The 14,960-nt window shown below is 46.4% G+C and overlaps 1 long non-coding RNA gene across 1 annotated transcript; it reads right to left on the minus strand.

Moving 5' to 3' along the window:
• Nucleotides 1–3,578: 3,578 nt before the first annotated feature.
• LOC120973282 (uncharacterized) lies at nucleotides 3,579–7,751 on the minus strand. Its single transcript, XR_005767927.3, has 2 exons — nucleotides 6,050–7,751; nucleotides 3,579–3,827 (listed from the first exon to the last, which is right to left on the minus strand). It is a non-coding gene; the product is annotated as an uncharacterized lncRNA (long non-coding RNA).
• Nucleotides 7,752–14,960: the final 7,209 nt, after the last annotated feature.

Genomic DNA, 14,960 nt, shown 5'->3' on the forward strand with positions numbered 1-14,960 from the left:
GATGGTATCCCGGTGCAAAACTCATGGAATATTGAGCATCTTCGTAAGTTCTACCCGTAAGGCGCGGCTGCCGGGCCTTGCCCCGGTGCCTGTTTTGTACAAGCATAGTCCCCTGGACTTGTAACCCTTTGTACAAAGCCAGGCGAAGACCCTGTGCAAAGATAATAAAACGAAGTGCTGGCACAAAAACTTGCATGCATGTTTTATTAAGTATATATTTATTAGGGTTACAATAACCCTAGCATGAGATAACTAATCCTTCACAAAAGATCATATGCAGCTGTTTTCTCCCCTGCACTTCTTTGTGATCAACAGCAGGGCCCCCGGTGGTGGATGAACCTCCCGGAAGGAAGAATGAGAATGAGCCAGCATATTGGTCCCCGACAGCTCCTCCTTATTAGGGAGCAATAAGAAGAACAACAAACGCAGATAAGTTCACCTCGCCATCCATAATATAGTCCTGTACGAAAAGCTTGTGCGTATGGAAACCTTGTCGCCCCCAACATCTGTGCTCCCATCCTTTGGTCCGAAGTCTCTTCAGTCAGGTTGGTCACAGTAGCCTTTCGGGGGGGGGGGCTGACAAGGGGTCAGTTTCCACCCACGCGCCTAACCTATCAGACATGGTTCAGTGGCAGCTGTGGAAGGGACCGATAAGATGTCCTGCCGGGGAACTTTATTTACTTGAAAGTATTGAGGAATCGCTCCTCAGCATGGATTTGATACATGCACAAGTGCCCGGCAGACATTCTTTTTTCATCAATACACAAATAAACAAGTAGAGATCATATAGGATATAGACATGGATAGATGGTTACATGATTTGAACTAAAACTTGGCTAGTGCCTACATCTTTTAAATTGAAAAAAGTTAAGTGCCCCGTAATGCCTTTCTTGTCCCTCTCCTCCTAGGAGTTGCATCGAGAAAGAAAGAGAGAAAAAGGGGCGCCTGGGCAACAGCCCAGCCTGACCCCGTCAGGGCCCGCAGGACTCATCCTCACAAGATCGGGAGGGTGCCTCCCCAGCAAGGAAGAAGAGGCCGGGCACAGGGAGAGCGGCTAGGCGATGCCCTGTTCACCCCCACCAGGATCAGAGGAACACAGAATGAGGAACACCAGCAGGGAAGACGAAGCCGGAGTCCACGAGGAAGCCTGTCGGGGTCAAGCTTGTGGAAGTGAAGTCGACCAGGCCAAGCACCCCCAGCAAATCGCTCTGCCGGGTGTCCAGCTGTAGATGGTGGTGTTATTAGTGCCTAGCTGACGGCGATGGTGCGTCCGATGCTGAGCCGGAGTCCGAGTTGTTGTCTTCATGCTTGACGATCGGGGGCTTGGCGTCGCCCTCTTTGCCGTTAGTGTCCTCTTCGTCGTTGTCACTCGAGTAGGAGCTTTTGTCCTCGGTCGAGCTTTCCGCGTAGCACCCTAAGCGAGCACTCGAGCGCCCGAAGACCTTGATGGGGAGCAAATCCGCCTCCATTAATTTAAAATGAAGGACGTGCCCCTCCGCCAGGCTATGGGCACGTGCATAAGTTTTCCAGCCGCGTCGGAGAAGCATGACATGATGTGCAGGGAACTCGACATCCACCTGCATGTTGCCATTACAGCAACCCCTCATGTGCAACTTCAACCCATGCGGCTGTTCAACCTCCATCACCCTGGCGAAAGGGCCAGGGAGCCAAAGACGGTTGCGCGGGGGCTCGCACAGCCTGACAATGAACTCTAGTGTTGTGTCTCCAACATGGCCGTCCATTGGAGTCGGAGCAGCTGTGGGGGAGCGACTGGAGCACCACCGCGTCGTCCTCGGCCCCGAGCACTGCGCCGACCATGACCACGTCCTATGGCTCCGCCTTGCGCACTGGATCCTGCCCCAGCGTCCCCAGCAGGGGTGGGGATGCGGTGCCGAGTGGAGGCCCTTGTCGCCGCCGCCGGAGCTCGAGCACGCCCTCTTCCCCTCACCATGGTGGGAGAAGGGCACGAGAAGAAGGATAAGATGCGTGGGTGAGCCCTTCCATTCACCTCCGTGCTCCTTTTTATAACGGAGCATGGCAGAGGGCTGGCTCCCCACCATCCTATGGCAACCGCCTCGCTCCTTCAACCCGGTCCATCTGCGTCACTGATGATGTCCAGATTTGCCGACCGCCCTCTAACGCCAAACCCTGGCGCCATGCCTTCTTCCATGGCACTCATTTCCCTGCCCCTCGTGTCCGCCACCAACCCTGCGCAGTGTATGAAGCATACGTGGGAGAAATGGCAGGCGTAGTGGGGCAGTTACCTCCCCCCTCGAATCACGCAAGCACTTCAATCAACTTCCCGTGAACATAGACAGACCCACGTCGTTCGACTCCGCACGAATCATCGAGACCACACCCAAGGGCAAGTCCAGATTTTCCCCATCATGCTTGCCAGGGCCGCCAAGATCAAACCCCCCCAAGCTCCTTCAACAAGGGACCTTCACCAAGACGCCACCGCTCCACCTCGCTGCACCCAAGTCACTAATCGGTGCGGTGTCAAGGTGCTAAGCAACCAGGTGGATCCTATCGAGCACGTGGCAGCTTCAAGGAGAAGAGGTTAGCTTTATTGACACCCGTCCAGGAGGCGTGTCAAGATGATAAGAAGGGCCAGATAAGCGACGCGACAGGCTTGCTGGTATTCACCCTCGGCATGACACCTAGCAGTGCATTTAATGCACTTTGTCCTAACTGCCAGAGTTAGGTATGATAGCACTGATAGCTATCTAATCGCACCCAAATGACTGTTTTGCCACTGTGGTCACCCCTTAACCTATAAAAGGAGGCTCGAGGCAACCTAGCAAAGGGTTCAAACTTTAGATCCCACAACACTTGTAAGCTCATGTCGCTTTCCCCGAGGCACCTTGCCGAGCTAGAGCGCGTCGAGCCTTCGTGTTCCTCCAGATCAGTCCACCACAGCAGGAGTAGGGTATTACGCTCCAAAGCAGCCCGAACCTGGGTAGAGAGAGAGAGAGAGAGTCCATCGCCACGCTGCCCCTCACTGCTTTTGCTCTTTGTGCAACGTGGCCACCTGTCAGGACCCCGATCCTAAGTCACACCGATCTAGCATGTAACACATCATATCACTTTGCGGCCTCACGCACGGTATTCCCACGGCTGCAGCCTTACCTTGGCCGGGACCGTTTGCGCCTTTTGGCTCACGTATATGATTGTCTGGCTAGCATCCATACGATAGAGAACCCGGGCCGACATGACTAGTCGTAAACCCAAGGTGGCACAAACTTGCAGGGACATGCTTTCATGACCCAGCAATGCACGTGTCGGTAAGCAGCGAGTGTAACCGGACTGTAGCAAGCTATCAGGACTTCGGTTAACACCGTGTGACATTTCCCCATAGGGATAGACGCAGGAGCAAAGAAGGGCACATGCCGGTCAACCCATGTGTTCCAGAGCAGTAGTGAACTACCATGGCTCCGTGGAAGCACTAGGAGACATTTCCCCATAAGGAAGACTACCAAGAATAAACAACTAGGTGTCGGATCCCACACATAGCAATACACATTACACATACACATAACATGCAAGTATGTGTTGTACAACATGGCATCACAACCTAACTCAACAACTAATATAGATAAAGGCCCAGAAGAGCCAACATAACATTTATTACAAGCAACGGGTCACATGACCCTTCATACAGAGCATACAAGCAACGGAAGCATATCTTGTCTGAGTACAGACAACTACAAATGAAAAAGGCTGAGAAACCTGACTATCTACAAGACCCTCCCAAGGGTACAAGATAGCTGGGATACAAGCTACTTGTCTAAGTCCAAGTGGAACTACTAGTGAGACCAGAGTCTCCTCTGCAAAAACATAATTAAGCAAACGTGAGTACAAATGTACTCAGCAAGACTTACATAAGAACTAGCTACATATGCATCAGTATCAATAAAGGGGGTGGTGGAGTTTAACTGCAGGAAGCCAGCTTTGACTCTGTGGCTATCTTGTACTATGACTACGAGTAATTCTTTGAGGTGAGAAAGCGCACACGAGTCCACTAATCACCACAACAATACACTACTATGGATCCTCTTCCGTCTCCCTACGGAAGTGCTATCCATATCACTCACACTTATCTTGCGCATTTTAGAGTATCCACTTCAAGTTGTCTATGACCATATAAGCCTCCAAGTAGTCCATATCCGCGGACGCGGCTATTCGAATAGATCATTACCCTGCATGGGTGTACTTCTTCACACATGTTTCCACCACTTAGCGCCTGCACACATGACATGTGCTCGGCAGACTTCAAGCAAAAGCGATGTAGCTGTAGACAACAACCTGACTAACCACACAAGACTCTAGTCCCGGTCTAACGCCTATCTAAGAACTGGCCCGCAACGGAAGTCTGGCCGAGGTTTCCATCACGGCCTCAAACAATGTGTACAATATAGGGTTCCCAAATCCACCTCGTCGGATGGTTCTACGCTTGGTACACCCAGCCACGGTGCCTGCCGCATCAAAGCCTACCCCTCCGATCAGCGCTCAGCATGGCCCCCAGCACAACCGATAAACACCAGAAACTAGTTGCAACTCCTGAACAGAGATCAGGGCAATTAATAAGTCGAGCATGGTCATATTTCAGGGATAGCATACATATGACTCAGTTCTTAAGGACGGTCCTAATGAGACAACCCACCATGTACTCCTACATGGCATCTCATCTCTACCTTTATCAAATCGTTTTCACACACTTAGCTCTTATCAGCAGAACACCATCGATTCACTCCAATCCATCACCCATATGAACCAGACCTGACACAACTCTAAGCATAGCAAGCATAATAGACATAGCACAGTAAAGATCACAACAGGGGCTCAAGCAACTCCTAGCCATGCTAGTAAGGTTTTACTATTTACTGTGGCAAAGACAGGTCATGCAGAGGAAGTGGGTTCAGCTACCGCAACAAGTAACAGTTGAAATGTTGTTGTTTGAATGCAGTAAAATAGAGCTGGAGCAAGAGAGTGGGATTGTATCAGAATGCTCAAAGGGGTTCGCTTTCTTGGAATATCAACAGTGGAGCACTGCTCCTCACACAGGTACTTTGGAACACTCTCCGGAGTAGGACCTATCGAGAAGGATGGTGCTAGCAATCAATACACAACATATGCAACAATATGATGCCTGGAGGTGACATGGCAAGAATGCTATGAAGTGTGCTAATGCATCTAGCCACACTTTAAATGAGGTCCATTTGAACCAAGGGTTCAAATGCAAACTCCCATATTAAGAACTTGGAATGCCAATTAGTGTTTTCACTTATACAGTAGGTATAATCTAGTTAAACATGCATGAAAGTAGCATAAATGGATAGATTGGATTTTTCTGATAATTTTTCATATATAAATTATTTCATTCTGAGCTACGGTTTAATTTCTATAATTTTTTGAAGTTTAACTATTTTTCTGGAATTTCCAAAACATTTCTGAAATAGAAATAATCTAGAAACACTACTATGACGTCAGCACTATGTCACTACTGCGTCATTGGTCAACGGGCCAGCCTAGGTCAAATCTGACCAGTGGGGTCCACTGGTCGGTGACACAGGGGCTAATCCCGTGTTGACTGGCGCTTTGACGCGTTGTGGGGCCTGCTATCAGCATCTAGGGGTGGTCCATCTTGCGGGGATTAGTGCTAATGACCCTGCCAAGTCGGCTGTCGCCGGAGTCCGGCCGGCGGCTGGACGCGCGAAGGCCACCGGGAGGTAGCCCGCACACGGCCGCATCTAGCTGAGCGCTCGGGAGGCCGCGGGGTCGTCGGAAACGTCGGCTGCGACCACGGAGGCGGCGGCCGGAGTTCGGATGACAACGGTGCCGGCGCTACAAGGCACGAGGGGAGGAGTGGTTGCGTGTTTCCGGCTTGTGGGGGCGTGCTAAGCATGATGGGCTACTCGTACGCGAGCGGTGCTCGCTCTAGCCACGGTGGCTTCATGATCGGCGGCGAGGAGCTCTCGGCTCGAGCGGCTAGCGCAGATAGGGAACGAGTACGAGCTCAGGGATCAGGGGAAAATACGGCGGAGCTCACCGCGGGGTCGAAGCGGAGCTCAGCTGGCACGGGGAGGTGGCGGAGACGGCGAATCGACGATGGCGGTCTTCTGATGCAGAGGACGAGGATGATGGCGTAGTCGGCGGTGTAGGGCATCCGGGCTTGCGCTTGTTGAGTGGGAAGCTTCACGACGTCGAGGCGGACGACGGGGATAGTACGGGAAGGCGCAGGGACGGCTGTGGCCGCGGCGGTGCTCGTCGGCGGTCTCGGGTGCGTCCGGATCCGGGGGAGAGAGAGAGCAGAGGGGGGAGGCACGGGAGAGGGTGGGAGAGAGGCCAGGGTTTGCGTGGCATCTCCAGGGACGTCTAGGCTGTCGGGGGTGAAACTGGCAGGGTGGAGTTGGCCGGCGCGTGGCCGCGCGCTCTCGATACACGCCCTTGTCCTCCTGGCGCGAGGTCGGGGATGACAGGCAGAACCAGTGGGTTGGGCCAGCTTAGGTGGGCCGCCAGGTAAGGCCAGGTAAGCCTTTTTCTGTTTTATTTTTCTATTTTGTTTTCTCTGTTCTGATTTAGTTTTGGCACTAAATCATTTTGATAAATTCTGAAAACTTTTGTGGATACATACTGAATTATTCCAGAGCACAACAACTAATTTCAGAATATTTGGACCATTTAAAATATATATAGAATTTAAATGGCTCTAATTCAAATACTTTTGTGTTAATTCAAAAATAAAAAATGACCTAGAAATACATTCATCATTTTTGGAAGAGGTTTTCACCTTTATCAAAAATCATGAAATTTTCTGGAAGGCATTTTGGGTTCTTTGTAAATATTTTTATTTGAACCTATGAAGATTAAAGAGGTGCTAGGGTTTGCCCATTCCCCATTTCATGTTTGATTGAAATTTAAACATGATGCAACACCAGATGCTAGCACTGGACATTACAAGAACTAGGGATGTGACAACTCGCCCCCACTCGAAAGAATCTCGTCCCGAGATTCAGGAGGCGTTGGAACGAGAGTGGGGTACTCCAATCGAAGGCGATCTTCTCGCTCCCAGGTAGCTTCTCTCCCAGAATGATGAGACCACTGTCGTGGGAACGGATCTGATAGTAGAGGTAGGGGGTATGTAGGAGAGGGCAGAGCCTAGCTACGACGAGATTGTACACTCGGATTTACGAGTTCAGGCCCCTCTCGGAGGAGGTAACAGCCCTACGTCTCGGTGCCGCGGAGGCTTTGTTTCTATTGGAGTGTTGAGTTACAAGGGGTGCGAACCCTTGTGCAAGAGGGGAGGGGTGGCTTATATACAGTCCGTTGACCCCTCACTGTCCTCAGTTACGCAAGGGTCTAACGAGAGAATAAAGGCATGAACGTCACTGGAAACGCCCGTGTTTACTGGTCTTTACGGTGACGAAGTGATTGCCCGACCGTTGCCATCCTGGGGTGGCTCTAGGTCTTCTGTCCTTCGAGTGAAATCTTGTACTCCGAGTGAATAACGACAGTCGAGTGGAAGTGGGATACCCGAGTGGATCTTCTGTCGAGTAAGTTGCACTCTGTGGTGATTTCAATCGGTATCTCCTTTCTAACTTTGTAGGACTTGGCCTCTTGTGTAGTGTCCTTGGGTAGGGCATGTAGGTCATGTCTAGGACCCTACCCTAGGTACATGTCATCATCATTAGCCCCCGAATGGATAGAGGTTCGAGTGAGGATGGATTGAAGCTGGTTTCGACCCGACTCAATGTCACGGAGACACTTTTTAGGAATCTGAAGGTGCGTGAGCTTGTTAAATCCTCTGTCAGTTGCCTTGATCAATTCTGGCTTCTTGCGTGTCCGAGTGAAACAAGTTACAAAACGTTGGTCGGACCGGATCTGGATATTCCTGACGCAACCGATTGATTAGCTAGACTCGGATTTCACGGGATTCGCAAATTTGGAGAAGCGCGCGAGACGGCCGCGGCGTGGTAAGTGGAGCAAGTGGGGGTACTCCTTGATCTTCGCTCCTCCTTTTTCGCCACGTATCGGGCAGGCGCCAGTTGCAAGATGCGTTAAGATCGTGCTGGCCCACCGGTCAGTCACTCAGACGTGGGGGTATAAAAGTCGACGTAGCCGATGCAGGCAGCAGTGCCCTCCACTTTTCCCCTTTCTTCTCCGCCTCTCTGCTTCATCCTCCTCAGAGTAGCACCGCCTCGTTCGCCCCCGTGAACCACCGCGGAGATGGCAAAGGACAAGACGAAGGCACTAGAGCGCGCCAAGAAGGTGGCCAAGGGGAAGAAGGGGTCGAGCTCGCGGCCCGCTTTGCAGCCGGGCTGGATCCAGGGCGATTGGATCCCCTCCCCGGTAACGGAGGACGATCTCGAGGGGCTCGTCGCCGACGTCTTGCTGGCCTCCGGGTCCTGGAGGTTGCCGGAGGGGGAGACCGAGCCTGCGTCGCGCAACGGCGAGCGGGTTCTTCTTCTTACCCACGTGGAGAGAGGTCTTTCTTTGCCCCCGCATCCATTCTTTCGTGGCTTCTTGAACTTCTTCGGTGCTCAGATCCACCATTTCCCTCCGAACACCATATTGTATCTTGTTGCCTTTGTCTCAATGTGCAAAAACTTCCTAGGATGCCATCCTCATTGGGGGTTGTTCAAACATATTTTCACTTGTCGATCCTAGTCGATTAAGAAATCCAATCCGACTGACGCGAAAACCCACGTAATCCAGATGTGTGGGGGTTTAGGTGTCCAGATGAGAGGTAGAAGCGCCTTCCCTTCTATGAATTTTCCCGAGTCGGTTAAGGGTTGGCAGTCGACCTGGTTTTACTGCACCAACATTCCGACTCTTGATGCATTGACTGGCCTTCCCCCTTTCTCTTTCGAGAGACTCCGCGCCCCTTGTTCATTGACCGTGGATGAGGAGGAGAAGGGTGAGGTGGGGATCTTGGTTGAAGCAGTTGTTGAGCTGATCCGGGGTAGAGTGACGGGTTTGGATCTGCTGGAGGTGTTCCTCAGTCGACGCATCCAGCCTTTGCAAGCGCGCGATCATCCCATGTGGTTGTACTCAGGTGCGGATGACACCGCTCAGACTCATCCACAAGAAGTCAGTGAGGATACCGTGGCCTAGTGGCTTAGGAGCATCACCAGTGCCCATGACAACCATGCGGAGCCAAACAAATACTGCCTTTTGATGCCGAGCATCCACCAGGAGAGGTGAGACATAGTTTGTCAAGTGAATTATCTCTGTTTTCAATAGGCCACTGTATTGGAATCCGACTGGTTTTGAAATCCATATCTTGCAGGCATTCACAAAGATGTACTCGCCCGTGCCGAATGGGGAACAATTCATTGAAGGAGCGGAAAGTGAGGGCGGGAGTGCCGACGTTGATTACGCTGACAATAGTGGTGTTATGTGATCGTCAACTACATGACACTTCACCATTGTTTGGGCCTAGGGGAAGGCATTGGGAAGTCATAAGTAGATGATGGGTTGCTAGAGTGACAGAAGCTTAAACCCTAGTTTATGCGTTGCTTCGTAAGGGGATGATTTGGATCCATATGTTTCATGTTGTGGTTAGGTTTACCTTAATACCTCTTTTGTAGTTGTGGATGCTTGCAAGAGGGGTTAATCATAAGTGGGATGCTTGTCCAAAGAAGGGCATTACCCAAGCACCGGTCCACCCACATATCAAATTATCAAAGTAACGAACGTGAATCATATGAGCATGATGAAAACTAGCTTGACGATAATTCCCATGTGTCCTCGGGAGCGCTTCCCTTTATATAAGAGTTTGTCCAGGCTTGTCCTTTGCTACAAAAAGGATTGGGCCACCTTGCTGCAACTTGTTTACTTTTGTTACTTGTTAAAAACTGTTACAAATTACCTTATCACAAAACTATCTGTTACCGATAATTTCAGTGCTGGCAGAGAATACCTTACTGAAAACCGCTTGTCATTTCCTTCTGCTCCTCCTTGGGTTCGACACTCTTACTTATCGAAAGGACTACGATAGATCCCCTATACTTGTGGGTCATCAAGACTCTTTTCTGACGCCGTTGCCGGGGAGTGAAGCGCCTTTGGTAAGGAAAAATTTATATAGTGTGCTGAAATTTACTGTCACTTGTTACTATGGAAAGTAATCCTTTGAGGGGCTTGTTCGGGGTATCTTCACCCCGACCAGTAGAGAAAAGAGTTGCTCCTCAACCTACTGAACCTACTGAAAATGTTTACTTTGAAATTCCTTTGGGTATGATAGAGAAACTGCTAGCTAATCCTTTTACAGGAGATGGAACATTGCATCCCGATTTGCACCAAATCTATGCGGATGAAGTTTGTGGATTATTTAAGCTTGCAGGTATGCCCGAGGACGTTATCAAGAAGAAGGTCTTCTCTTTATCTTTGAAGGGAAAGGCACTGACATGGTTTAGGCTATGCGATGATATTGGATCATGGAACTACAACCGATTGAAATTGGAATTTCATGAGAAGTTTTATCCTATGCATCTGGTTCATCGTGATCGTAATTATATATATAATTTTTGGCCTCACAAAGGAGAAAGCATCGCTCAAGCTTGGGGGAGGCTTAAGTCAATGTTATATTCATGCCCCAATCATGAGCTCTCGAGAGAAATTATTATTCAAAAATTTTATGCTCGACTTTCTCTCAATAATCGCTCCATGCTCGATACTTCTTGTACTGGTTCTTTTATGATGAAGACTATTGAATTCAAATGAGATTTATTGAAAGAATTAAACGCAAATCTAAAGATTGGGAACTCGGTGAAGGTAAGGAGTCATGTATAACACCTAAGTTTGATTGTGTTAAATCTTTTATGGATACCGATGCTTTTCGTGAATTTAGCACTAAATATGGACTTGACTCTGAGATAGTAGCTTCTTTCTGTGAATCCTTTGCTACTCATGTTGATCTCCCTAAGGAGAAGTGGTTTAAATATCATCCTCCCATTAAAGTGAAAGTAGTTGAACCTATTAAAGTTGAGGAAAAGACTATCACTTATAATATTGATCCTACTGTTCCTACTGCTTATATTGAGAAACCACCTTTCCCTGCTAGAATAAAGGATCATGCTAAAGCTTCAACTGTGGTTCATAAGAGTAATACTAGAACACCTACACCCCCTGAGCAAATTAAAGTTGAACCTAGTATTGCTATGGTTAAAGATCTCTTGGCCGATAATATTGATGGGCATGTTTTTTTACTTCTGTGATGAAGCTGCTAGAATTGCTAGACCCGATGCTAAAAATAAACATAGACCTGTTGTAGGCATGCCTGTTATTTCTGTTAAAATAGGAGATCATTGCTATCATGGCTTATGTGATATGGGTGCTAGTGCGAGTGCAATGCCTCATTCTTTATACGAAGAAATTATGTATGATATTGCACCTGCTGAGTTAGAAGGTATTGATGTTACAATTACGCTTGCCAATAGAGATACTATTTCACCAGTTGGGATTGTTAGAGATGTTGAATTCTTGTGTGGGAAAGTTAAATATCCTACTGATTTTCTTGTTCGTGGTTCCCCACAAGATGACTTTGCCCCATTATATTTGGTAGACCCTTCTTGAATACTGTTAATGCTAAGATAGATTGCAAAAAGGATGTTGTTACTATTGGTTTAGGGGATATGTCTCATGATTTTAATTTTGCTAAATTTCGTAGACAACCCCATGATAAAGAATTGCCTAGTAAAGATGAAATTATTGGTCTTGCTTCTATTGCCATGCCTCCTAATGATCCTTTAGAACAATATTTGCTAGACCATGAAAATGATATGTTTATGAATGAAAGAAGGGAAATAGATGAAGTATTCTTTAAACAGGGACCTATTTTGAAACACAACTTGCCTGTTGAAATTCTAGGAGATCCTCCTCCACCCAAGGGTGATCCCGTGTTTGAGCTTAAACCGTTACCTGATACTCTTAAATATGCTTATCTTGATGAAAAGAAGATATATCCTGTTATTATTAGTGCTAACCTTTCAGAGCAGGAAGAAGAGAAATTATTGAAAACTCTTAAGAAGCACCGTGCTGCTATTGGATATACTCTTGATGATCTTAAGGGCATTAGTCCCACTCTATGCCAGCACAAAATAAAATTGGAGAAAGACGCTAAACCGGTTGTTGATCACCAACGACGGTTAAATCCTAAGATGAAAGAAGTGGTAAGAAAGGAAATACTAAAGCTTCTGGAGGCAGGTATAATTTATCCCGTTGCTGATAGTCAGTGGGTAAGTCCTGTCCATTGTGTCCCTAAGAAGGGAGGTATTACTGTTGTTCCTAATGATAAAGATGAATTGATCCCACAAAGAATTGTTACATGTTATAGAATGGTAATTGATTTCCGCAAACTGAAAAAAGCTACTAAAAAGGATCATTACCCTTTACCTTTTATTGATAAAATGCTAGAAAGATTATCCAAACATACACATTTTTGCTTTCTAGACGGTTATTCTGGTTTCTCTCAAATTCAAAAGAGGACCAAGAAAAGACCACTTTTACTTGCCCTTTCGGTACCTTTGCTTATAGATGTATGCCTTTTGGTTTATGCAATGCACCTGCTACCTTTCAAAGATGCACGACTGCTATATTCTCTGAATTTTGTGTAAAGATTGATGGGGTTTTCATGGATGATTTTTCTGTATATGGAACTTCTTTTGATGATTGCTTAAGCAACCTTGATCGAGTTTTGCAGAGATGTGAAGAAACTAATCTTGTCTTGAATTGGGAGAAGTGCCACTTTATGGTTAGTGAAGGTATTGTCTTGGGGCATAAAATTTCTGAAAGAGGTATTGAATTTGATAAAGCCAAAGTTGATGCTATTGAAAAGATATCGCATCCTAAGGACATCAAAGGTATAAGAAGTTTCCTTGGTCATGCTGGTTATTATAGGGGAGTTCATTAAAGACTTCTCAAAAATTTCTAGGCCTCTGACTAATCTTTTACAAAAAGATGTTCCTTTTGTATTTGATGAGGATTGTGTAGAAGCATTTGAAATACTTAAGAAAGCCTTGATTTCTGCACCTATTGTTCAGCCACCTGATTGGAATTTACCCTTTGAAATTATGTGTGATGCTAGCGATTGTGCTGTAGGTGTTGTTCTAGGACAAAGAGTTGATAAGAAATTAAATGTTATTCAATATGCTAGTAAAACTCTAGACAGTGCCCAGAGAAATTATGCTACTATTGAAAAGGAATTTTTAGCAATTGTATTTGCTTGTGATAAGTTCAGACCTTATATTGTTGATTCTAAAGTAACTATTCACACTGATCGTGCTGCTATTAAATATCTTATGGAAAAGAAAGATGCCAAACCTAGACTTATTGGATGGGTTCTCTTGCTACAAGAATTTGATTTGCATATTATTGATAGAAAGGGAGCTGAGAACCCCGTTGCAGACAACTTGTCTAGTTTAGAAAATGTTCTTGATGATCCACTCCCTATTGATGATAGTTTTCCGGATGAACAATTAGTTGTCATAAATGCTTCTCGTACTGCTCCATGGTATGCTGATTATGCTAATTACATTGTTGCTAAATTTATACCACCTAGTTTCACATACCAGCAAAAGAAAAAGTTTTTCTACGATTTAAGACATTACTTCTGGGATGACCCACATCTTTATAAAGAAGGAGTAGATGGTGTTATTAGACGTTGTGTACCTGAGCATGAACAGGAACAGATCCGACGCAAGTGTCACTCCGAGGCTTATGGAGGACACCACGCTGGAGATAGAACTGCACATAAGGTATTGCAATCCGGTTTTTGTTGGCCTACTCTCTTCAAAGATGCCCGTAAGTTTGTCTTGTCTTGTGATGAATGTCAAAGAATTGGTAATATTAGTAGACGTCAAGAAATGCCTATGAACTATTCACTTGTTATTGAACCATTTGATGTTTGGGGCTTTGATTATATGTGACTGTTTCCTTCCTCTAATGCGTATACACATATTTTGATTACTGTTGATTACGTTACTAAGTGGGTAGAAGCTATTCCAACTAGTAGTGGTGATCATAACACCTCTATTAAGATGCTTAAAGAAGTTATTTTTCCGAGGTTTGGAGTCCCTAGATACTTAATGACTGATGGTGGTTCACATTTTATTCATGGTGCTTTTCGTAAGATGCTTGCTAAGTATGATGTTAATCATAGAATTGCATCTCCATACCACCCACAATCTAGTGGTCAAGTAAATAGAGAAATTAAATTAATTTTGCAAAAGACTGTTAATAGATCTAGAAAGAATTTGTCCAAGAAACTTGATGATGCATTATGGGCCTATAGAACTGCATATAAAAATCCTATGGGTATGTCTCCGTATAAAATGGTTTATGGAAAAGCATGTCACTTACCTCTCGAACTAGAACACAAGGCATACTGGGCCATTAAAGAACTCAACTATGACTTCAAACTTGCTGGTGAGAAGAGACTATTTGACATTAGTTCACTTGATGAATGGAGAACCCAGGCCTATGAGAATGCCAAACTGTTTAAAGAAAAAGTTAAAAGATGGCATGACAAAAGGATACAAAAGCGTGAGTTTAATGTAGGTGATTATGTTTTGTTATACAACTCTCGTTTAAGATTTTTTGCAGGAAAACTCCTCTCTAAATGGGAAGGTCCTTACGTTATCGAGGAGGTCTATCGTTCCGGTGCCATAAAAATCAACAACTTCGAAGGCACAAATCCGAAGGTGGTGAACGGTCAAAGAATCAAACTTTATATCTCAGGTAATCCCATAAATGTTGAAACTAATGTTATTGAAACCGTAACCCCGGAGGAATACATAAGGGACACTTTCCAGAACGTTTCAAACTCCGAAAAGGAATAGGTATGTGGTACGGTAAGTAAACCGACTCCAAAACAGTTCTAATAGCAATTTTTCTCCGTTTTGGAATATTTATGAAATTAGGAAAATAAGAAGTAGTCCGGGAAGGACACGAGGCATCCATGA

Source organism: Aegilops tauschii, chromosome 2 (genome assembly GCF_002575655.3).
Source record: "Aegilops tauschii subsp. strangulata cultivar AL8/78 chromosome 2, Aet v6.0, whole genome shotgun sequence".
NCBI classification, from domain to species: Eukaryota; Viridiplantae; Streptophyta; class Magnoliopsida; order Poales; family Poaceae; genus Aegilops; species Aegilops tauschii.